This window comes from Aptenodytes forsteri, unplaced genomic scaffold (genome assembly GCF_000699145.1).
Source record: "Aptenodytes forsteri isolate BGI_AS27 unplaced genomic scaffold, ASM69914v1 Scaffold231, whole genome shotgun sequence".
NCBI classification, from domain to species: Eukaryota; Metazoa; Chordata; class Aves; order Sphenisciformes; family Spheniscidae; genus Aptenodytes; species Aptenodytes forsteri.
Genome location: NW_008796046.1, coordinates 2,556,127 through 2,565,689, shown reverse-complemented (window position 1 = coordinate 2,565,689; position 9,563 = coordinate 2,556,127).

Genomic DNA, 9,563 nt, shown 5'->3' with positions numbered 1-9,563 from the left:
GCAGGGGCAGGGGCAGGGGGTGTGGTTTCCCTTGTGCTTGGGAACCTCGCTGCGCAAGAGGCAGGTGTGTGGGTTAATTCAATCTCTTCCTCCCACTCGCTTGCTGGGAGAAAGGCGTTTGACGGGTCCAAGGAGGAGGCAGGTGGTGATTCTTGGGCTTCTCCAGTGTAAGGAATGCTAAAAATAGGCATTGTCCTCATGCTGCAGAAGGTGGTAACGTTGGCTTTCATAGCAGCTCCCAAAAATAGGCATGGCCTCCTTTAGGATAATTTTTTGTGCCTAGTAACTGAGAAGAGTGAGTTCAGTGTGAGGTGTTGGTGTAAATGTGCCCTGTCCCATTAGGCTGGGGATGAGTTTTCCTTCAGTATCTACCTGCAGTGCTATTTTGCAGTTACGTGTCTGGAAAAGGTTGTACCTCTCGCTGCGAGTGTTTTGCAGGGGGGAAGAGAGAAATAAATGTGTGGGCTCTTGAGCACACGAATGGTTGTGCCATGTGTCCTTTGATGTACCGTTTTAGTTTTCATCCTGTGGAAAGAATAAATGCGTTTTGCAGTGCTTTTTCCTGTTTTTCATCCTCTCCGTCACTGACTGGTGCCGCGTTTTTAGGAGTGCCAAAATCCTGGTTTTATGAACTGGAAAACTGAAGCGCTGCTGGCAGCGGTTACCACTGCTGCAGTTAAATGCACCTGCAAGGAGGGACAAATGCTGAGAATTTCTAGGATCCAGTATTTTTGCCACAAGGTGGCATCAGAGATGACAGTTTATCAGACCCGCAGGAATGACTTTTGCCCGATCGAGGTCTGCACGGTGTATTTCTTGCAAGGAGGCAATACGCTAATATATTGCTTCCAAGCAACAAAACCAAACCCTTACTTTTAGTCGAAGGTCAGCCTACCATAAAGATCAAAGTTGCAAAACACAGAATCGTTTCTCTAGGAGGGAGTGACCTGACAAGTTCTTCCTCTTTTCCAGAAATGTTAGACCGTCAAGACATCTGGTCTTAAGAAGTTTGGGGATGAAAGGGTATTTGGAAGGCTCAGCTTCTAAGAGGATCATTTGGCTATGGGAATTAGGGTTGTTTTTAACAAGAGGGGAAAAAAACGGCAGTTGAACAGTGATTATGTGAAGAGAGGAAAGGAGAAAATGGCAGAGTGGTTAATATTTGGCTTTTATTGTTTGTACAAGATTAGATGTCAAGAAATGTGAGTGAGGCAAGGCAGGAGACATGACTGTGTTAAGTCATTGCAGAAGTCCTGAAGCACCTTCATGAAAACCCTGAACTGAAGCAATTGCTTTTCTCAGCAATGATGTTCTGTAACTGTAACATGGAAAGAAAAAACAGTTATATCCTTTATGTGTTTAAGATTTTGGATGAAATTAAGGAATGTCCTGTTAGAAGTAAGGATCAGAATAAGAATGCACTCTGTTTTGAATTAATTGGTGACAATGTACACAATTATGGATGTGGTTAGCACTAACTTGGAAAAATTATCTTCCATTTTTCTTTCCTGCAAGCGGTATTGTAGTTTTAATTAAATACTTGTATTAAAGTGACATCTAGAGACTGGAGTCTGTTGGTCTAGGAGATCTCTTGCATACACTAAAAGTGAATGTCAGTTCTGAAGAGCTTATTTTCCAAAGAGGTAAAGCAGAAGATTGCTGGTAATAGCTCTACGTTTTATTTGGGAATAATTTGGGAATTTAGTATTGTGTTACTTCCTTTACTTACATAGCTAAGCACAGCCATGTGTGTTGTTCCTATTCTTGCAGATTGCCAGAGAACATAGAAATTACTGCCAGTCTGTTTCAGAGCCTCAGTTACTTGTGCTTACAACCAGTCATGAACGTGTCATTTTAAAACGCGGACCAATAAGGTGGACCAATAAGGTGGATATGTCATTTAACAGTGTGGTCTCAAGCTGGATTACTGAAGTGTGGATTGGAATTGATTGCGTGGTTTTTTTGAGTATAGTTGGTGCCAGTGACATGGATAAGGGGTCAAACAAGCCATAGTTATCTGTACAACCAGCTCCAAATGTTTTACCTTCCTGCTGTACATACAACTATTTTTTGACCACCAGAGGGTAGTGTCATTCCAAACGATTGCTTTTGGTGCGATCCTATAGCAGCTTTATTTTGCGTTTTGCCACTGATAGGTGAGAATATAGATCTTCTAGATACAGGTGCAAGCCCTTAATTTTGTAATTTGTGAAAAACAAATGTTCAAGCCTGGAATGTCTTTTAAAATTCATTTTACAACATTTAGTTTCTTGAAACTGAATGAGTTGAGCTCATCAGTTCCTTCATTGTGGCACTGCTGGCTCTGTGTCTTATTCCAGGTTGTCCTTGTGTTTGCTCCATGTACCAGATTCCATCAGGCTCCTGCCTGCTCTATACCAGGACGTACGTAGTTTCCCTTTTCTCTGATACTCCCCACTTTCTTTTCTCCTCATTTCAGAGTCCCACCACATCCTTTTCTCCCATTTTCCCTTCCATGCATATCAGCACTTGTATTTTCTTTCCTATTTGTGTGTATTCCTACTTTCCTTCTCTGCCCAAGCCCTCATATTTCTGGCTTTTTCTGTAGCAGTTATGCAGTTAACTGTTCTTAGCTCTGTGTATGGTTTCAGCGCCCTTCCTTCCTAAAATTCCCTGATCTACTTCCTTTTCCTATGGGAGGCTGAGTCATTCGGAGGGTATCGACATGCCAAGAATTCTTGGATGGGTTTTGCAGGGGTGAAATTGGGCATTATCACACTGGAAGATGCTGGCAAACGCTTCCAACCCCTTTAATGTTAACGAACAATTGCAGGGGATTTGACTCGGTAGTTCAGCTAACTGTATAGCAGGGAATTCATGTGCCTGTATTTTCTCTGTTGTGGTTCAGTTGGTTTTCCCCCAAATCAGTAGCTTTCCACTGACATTTAAAACTGGAAATCGATTAGCTACAGAAACTAAAAGTAGCCATAGTGCCTCCAAACAGAAAAACCTTGTTGAGCACAGGTCCTGGCAAGCTCAGGCACAGCTTCAGCATAGCTTTTCTTAGCAAGCAGCTCTGGAGGTTTAGGACATTTACCCCTTTCCGGCTGCTTTTCACAGCGGTTGAAGGACGGTGCCAGACTTTGCACCAGAGGGCACTCAGAAGCTCGGCTATACCTACGCTGCTATGCAGACAGTAATCCTGGTGCACGGGCGATAGGAAAGAGCCAGGGATGATGACATTAGGAGAATTGCTCAGTAGACACGAGAGTCAGCTTTTAGACAATATATCCGAGAGTGCTTGATATTAGGGCAAGAAATGCCACCACTGCATGTGCGGGCTATTGCTGTAAGGACCTGGTGAGGGTATTAGCACAGATCAAAGTGTGAAAAATGTACAGGCTCTTTAAAGCTCTGCAGATAGCAGCAAATTAAACAGCATCAGGGATGTTCCTGAGCACTGGAGCTCAGTTGTTTCTACTGATTCTCATTAATCCTTCCCTGGTTTTAGCCTGGGCCAATGAACAGTTTTCCAAAATACACCAGGGCACGGTTTAGGGGATACATCCTGCCATCCCCAAAGGGCAGATTGTGTGCTTTCACTGACTTTTTGAGGCTTTAATAGAATGGACGTTGGATGTCCTGTGCCAGTTGGCCTCAGGGGCAGAGACTGGTCCCAGACTTGTTTAATCTACTAATGTGGGTGTAATCACAGTGACTAGGCCCAGCCACTGGACTGAAAATTTGGACTTCCAAACCCTGTTGGGTTTAGGCAGCAGCAACTGAAGGGGGGTTACCCCCATCTGTTCCCCCACTCTGCTACCAAAGGTTACTGCCTCGTACCAAAGGGCCGGAAGGTTTATTTGCTCTTCAGTCATGACTGGCCACCCTGATCAGTAAATGAGTACTACCACTGATTTCTGTTTTCTGATCATGCTGTTAGCTTTGATGGGAAGCACTTTTTTCCTAAAAATATAACAAGCAATGTTATTTGATGAGGTGAATCATGGAGAAAGGGAGCCTCTAAACCACCTTGCGTTCATGATCTCTGATGCAAAAAGACATATACAAATTAATATAAAGAAAATCACTATTCCATAATAGTAGACACAGCTTTCAACATTATACAAAACCAGGTATTTTGCTGTAGAAACCTACCTGTTATTACTGCAGTAGGGTGCATAGACTTAGGATTTTAAAGAAAATTTTTAATATGACTGGAGCAAAAGTAGACTAATTTTAACTAAATGATGATTTGAAGGCAGGTCCTGTTGGTAAAAGACCCTTCCGTTAACTGATGCTTGATTTTCTTAGGAGCACTACAGTATGCCTCTTTTTCCCCTGAGACCAAGATCCCGAATTCAAGTGAGTCTATCTGTCAGTTTTGATTTAAAACCAGAAGGATCTAATTTTCCTGGTGTTGAAGACAAGCTCACAGGCATAATCTGAAAGGCTAAAAGCTAAAACAAACAAAAAGCTAAAGGCAGAGAAAAAAGCTTCACATTTTTTAAAGGCTCTTGGTTTTTAAGCCCATTTCTGTGTGGGTTTTTTTTCCCCTCTGGGTTATGTAATACAAAATCATCCTTAGCTTTGCCTTTCTTAAGTGTTGCTGTTAGCTGCTGCAGCCCCGTTCATGATAGTGAAGTGACACTTGCTAACAAAAATTGCACAGTGTGCAGTCCTTCCTCTTTTCTTCACGTTGTGTTGCTTTCCATCTGTTTGAAGCTTGTTCCAGGATCAAACTGCTTGCCTTAAAACATGGTCCTGTATTGAACAGGGAGTCCATGAAGTGAATGTTTATTGTCTCAATATATATGTTGCACCCAACTTTCAAAATATTTTTCCATAGAATCATATTTCTAAGAATTGTAAATGCTGAAAAACCAGTAGAAGGCCCTGAGGTGAAATGACTAGTTTCCAAGTGTATCTAGAACAACAGTCTTCAAAACAACAAACTGAATTCTCTGCTTCTGTTTATTATGCATAGTGCCATAGATCAACAAAAATTAACATTGCTGTGTTATCCTTTTACCTGTGGGTGTTTCTGAGAAAAATAATTACTTAAGAGCAAAACACAATATTCTGCTGAACTTGTAAAGAAGGATACATTGCTGAATTCCAGTTGCTGTCACTGATAATTAGCTTTCTCTGACTCTGTAGAAGTGCTATGGAATAAAACCAACAAATAACGTGGCACTGCAATTTGCAGTGGCTCAAATTAGTATTTTTGTACAAATCTGGTTTCAAGGCTAGAAAGAAGGTTAAGAGGGACTGTATTGTCTCATGTAGCACTAAAATACATTTAAATAGGCATTTGTGTTTTGCTGGGCTGAGTTAGAGACTTGGAGTCCAGCAGTCTTTTAGCACGCTGTCGTGCTTTTAGCAAAACACTTAAACTCTATGAAAACTTTTAACCTGGTTCATACTCATTTTTGACTTTGTCCTTCACTGATCTGGGTTGTGAGTGGCATTCATTGTACTGTGTGAGCAGGAGGGCTTGTGCCAGTAGTGTTTCCTTTCATGCTTGCTACCAAAGCAGTGTTTTGGCCCAGGCAAAGCAGTTGTTGAATTGAGGTTTAATTGTAGGTAAACTGTATACTCAAGTATAAATCATTCCACTGATGTCGGCATACACCTGCCAAGTGCCCTTCTGAACCTGCTGTCAGGCATCATGTTCACTTGACAAGTATGAAAGCATTTATCAAAAAATGTATATTAGCAAGTGTGCCAGAAACTTCTTTGTGGGAAAGAAGTGAGTTCTTTTGTTCTCCCTCTCTCAATTATTAGTGATAATGACTCATGCGTTGCTTATAGCCTCAAAAATACAATAGCAGCAGTTCAGAAAGCAAATGGGAGCTCTGCTTTTCTTTATGAACAGGTGATGAAAGATTTTAAGAGAAGAAAGGAGGCAGCCCATCTTAAGAAGGATTTGAATCAGACAGCTGCAGCAGCAAGCTTGACCAAAGGTGAGTGAAGAAACAGATATAAAGGGAACGATCACAACTTTTAGTTCGCTCTGATGTTGTCTGCTTCTGATGCCAAAGGAAAGATTGTGGAACTGTGGAAAAGGGACGTGACTGTGATTTATCCCTGGTTTTATATTTACGTGTTCCCTTTGAGCTGTACCATGCCTGTGTCCTTTGTGGTTTCCTTCAGAGAGAGCATTTTGTAAGCTCATCTTTGCTGGAGTCCTTCTCAATAAGGTGCATTTGTTCGTTGTCTGCTTCTGATGCCATGAAGCTGAAGCAAAGGAAAACTTCAGCGTTAAGAGAGGAAGATCAATTTGAGTGAGTGTCTCCCTGTGGCAGAAGTTTAATGTTAGTGGAGTTGTTGCTTCTAGTGCTAGGAGACATCTCATGCCTGTTTATCATTGCATTCACATAATTGCTTTGAAAGTTTAATAAGATTAAAGCTTTATTAACACAACTGTGTTTCTTCCATTTCACTCAAGCAGATGCAGTACTTTTTTTATGGGGGATTACCACATCTTTTGTTTGCTTATATTTTATACTTTAATATATATATTTTTTCCAGTGTAAGAAGAGGTGTTGAGTGGACTACTTCTATATAGTAGTCATAATTTAGTTGTGAGAGATGAGGTAATCTGGTAGCAAAGCATTGGTATGTTAGTCAAGAGAGGCGCAGTCTAATCCTTTTTGCATAATTATTTGTGTTGTGGTCTTGATTTGATTCCCATTCCGCTTGTCTGCATCCTTCTACTTGTCAATTTACAGCACTTGGGTGTATGGATCATCATTGCAGTGTGGCATGCAATCAGATCTCAGATGGGATCTCTAACCCTAGTGTAATACAAAGAATTAGTAATAACAATGATCTCAGAATATTACATGAACATTAAAAGTATGTTTCACAGCACTGTTAAAAGATACAGTAGAAAATTACTCATTTTACTGTGTAAATGTTAATCGACAGATTGTTAAATGCCTTGCCCAAGATGACAGGAAAGCTGTGGATTATGTGGAGGAACTAAGCAGCATCTAGGCCTCTTGACTCCCAAGTTTGTACCATGATCACACGATCAAAGTAAAGCATGGACCCCCCTCAGATGCTCCCTCCAGCCACTTCAAGTTTTTGGTAAACCTGAGAACTGTGATATCAGAAGGCGTAACCCAGCTCATATATGGAGAGCACACAGTCTGTGCTCAGGTGACTGGGTATGATTTTGTTGGTTGTTTTTTACCTTCAGCTGCTGCTGCTTGGGTATTCTTGGCCTAAAAGGTGAGCGATGGCTTTGCAATTTGCTGTGGACTGGAGCTTTGAAAGTTTTCATGAGGGTAAAATGAGGGCACTGAGCATCAAGAGACACTTTTTCCTCAGTAAGATGTTTAGCATCATCCTTCAAGACAGATAATAAGAGGTAACTGGAAGGAAAACATCAAGACACCAGATCTTTGAAACAACTTCTGTGTCAAGCCTGCCACTTCTCAATTATTCTGTTTCTACCTTTGTATGAGTTTTAGCCTGTTGAGAGGTGTCATGTTAAAGTCTCTGAAGCCTGAACTTCTATGTCACCTTTAAAAAAAAATTGGTTTGGGGTCAGATTCAGCCAGTGTGTAACTACAGACAATTGGTAATTTTCTGTGATGCCACTAGTTTCCCAAAATTGAAGCTTTTGTTATGAACACCCATTTTCTCCCACCTTCTCTGATTTCTAGTCCTCAGGATTTCAGAAAACAAGTCAGTATGTGACTGAAATGAGTTTTCAGAAATCTTGGGAAAACTAGTTCTGAGAAACATGAACGGATGCCTTTCTTCTCAGTGGGTAACATTTCTGAACTTAACAAATGAGATAATTTTATTTCAGTTGGAATATCATTGAGGAATTGGACTAAAGTGTCATCACAATTTCCCAGTCTGCCCAGTGGCCAAGTAACTGTGAACAATGACAATTTTAAAGTTGATAGAAAATCTTCGATGGAAAAAGTGACAGGAGCAGTAACAACTGTGCTGCTTAGATAAACACATTTTATTGATTAGATCTATGTGGTTATAGGCTTGTCAAGTGTTTATAATGAAGCCAGAGAGCAGTGATACAATACAAACAAAACATATGAAAACAATATATGAACAATATTTTCAGGGCTAATTTTCAGGCAAGACAGAATCTGCTAATTAGATCTACTGATGACATAAAATTGGAAGACAGTATCAAAACAAAGGAGAGCTGGAACATCATGTAGGAAGCACTGCATAGCCTTGAGGATTGGAGTAATAGAAATCAGGTGAAGTTTGTAGTACGAATCACAAAGTCATGTACTGGGGACTAAGGACGAAAAATTTGATAGAAGAGAGGATATTCGCAGAAAGAGTAGAGGTAATACATCTGGATGCAGTTGCCAGCTGCTAGTGTACTGTGGACCAGCACTAAGATGTGCCCAGATGAAGGCAAATGAAATCTTAAAATGTCTCTGGTTGCTGTTTCAGAATACATGGAGCAAGCTAATGCTCCGCAGAGAGACGACCTGTTTAATGTAAAAGGCAATGTTGACACAAGAACAAATGGAAAGATGTAAGCGTAAAATACAAAGTAGGAGAAGACTTCTAACCAAAACCCAAACACATTTATTTTAAGCTTTGGTTCCCATGCTTCTAGTAGCAGAGAACACGAATTCACGATTCAAGGCTTCCTTTCCAGTCATGTTGTCACTTACGTTCCTAGAATCACAGCTAAAACATGTGCAGACTCATTTACTGTCAGTAATACTTTTCCCTGCTAAAATGTAACAACCTCCAAGAAACCTGGGAAGCAATCTTAAAGAAAAGCCAAAGTCAAGTTACCAATTGTATCAGGGTTCACTAGGCTGTGCCAGAGCAAAACTGACCCTGCATAATTTGTCTAAGCAATAAATATAAATGGAAATGGTGGATTTTAATTAAGCTGAGCATCAAACAGAGGATCTCAGAAATGCAATGTCTCTCCTAGTCTGCTCTCGGCAGAATCTTCAGCCCAACCCTCCAAAAGTAAAATCAGACCCAGCTAGGATACGGGAAAACTGACTCGCATGTTAGAGCAGAACTGAAACTCAGCAAAGGGAGGAAGATGTATGTTTTCTTTCATAAGTAAATATACCTTAAAGAGGCAGAGCCTGAGCTTTTTTTTATGAGCTAGGACTTAAAAGAAATCTTGGTTGTATAGGATTCTGCGTCAGTGTTTGCAAAAGTGCTCGCTCCAGTCCAATTCCACAATCTCAATGTGGTAAACCACCAATAACAAGGATAATAAATACTTAAGATTCCAAGACACAGACTTGTAATGAACCAAGGAACTAGGCTACAGAAAATGAATCCTGCTGTTTCTGATGAAAAGAGTGTGTGGAGAAAAAAAATTAAAAAAAGGTAGCCTTTGTATGCTAAAGGATGCAATGCATTCAAAACATATTAAAACATATTCAAAACATAGTAATTAGCTGCATGGATCCCCTTGGGTGAGGTATTCAGCAAGTGCATGTGAAACCCTAATTCCCTCTCTCAGTGTTTACAACCTGAGATGAATCTAATGAACTGATATCAAGAGTCAGTAGACCATAACTTTGCAAATTTCTTCAGAAATGTGACTGATACCT